A 953-nucleotide genomic window follows, 5' to 3' on the forward strand; every position below is an offset into this window, starting at 1 on the left:
TGTAAATTAAACCTTACTTTATTAAATATTTATTTTTTCTTAAAAGTAAATAATTGACGATAATAATACGTAGATAATATATAATTAATATAAATGTAATGATCTTAGATTATTTCCGATTATAAAATTATATTAATTATTCATAATTTTTGTATATGAAATATAAATGTAATTACATTACAAACACATTAAAAACAACCTCAAACACATTTAAATCATCTAAAACCGCATACCACATCACATCTATTATACTTATCTAAACTAGCTAGTTTTACCGAAAATGCGATATCACCACTCAAATCTAGTTCCTAAACTTTAATTTCGATTCCAAACGTCCTAAATATCATCTAATTACTGATATAAATCATGAATTTTACCTAATTACACCGATATAGTTTTTAGAAAAATCAAGCTTAAGTGATCTTTAAATAAGGAAAACATTCAATTTGCTTAAATTCATTAAGGATTTGTTAAATTAATATAAAATAACTCTTAAATATATCAAAATGAGTTAGAAATAAATGTAAAACTGAAGCTTAACCAAGAAATACGAGATCTTCCATTTTCAAGCCAAAAATCAACTTAAAATCAATTAATATATTAAGATCTTGATTCAATCATTTAAATATCAAATTGAAATAACAACTCACTTAGTTTTTCATAAAAAGTTAGAATCTCATCTAAATTTAAAAAATCGACGAGGTATGGACCTAATTCGACCTAAAACGTGTTAGGATCTCTTAAGGATTTTTAGGATGATAACATGATTGTTCCACAATATTGAAAAGAAATTTAGTGTTTAGAGAGCTTAGGAATCAAAAAGGATGAACTAATTTCGAAAGAAAAACTTTAATTTGGTGTTTGGCAAATTTTTGAATGAATAATGGTAGGGAAGAAGAAGATGTGGAGGTTGTTAAATAGGCACCAAATTTTAAAAAAAAATTATCCTTTAC

The sequence above is a fragment of the Gossypium raimondii genome, chromosome 7 (assembly GCF_025698545.1).
Source record: "Gossypium raimondii isolate GPD5lz chromosome 7, ASM2569854v1, whole genome shotgun sequence".
Taxonomy (NCBI): domain Eukaryota; kingdom Viridiplantae; phylum Streptophyta; class Magnoliopsida; order Malvales; family Malvaceae; genus Gossypium; species Gossypium raimondii.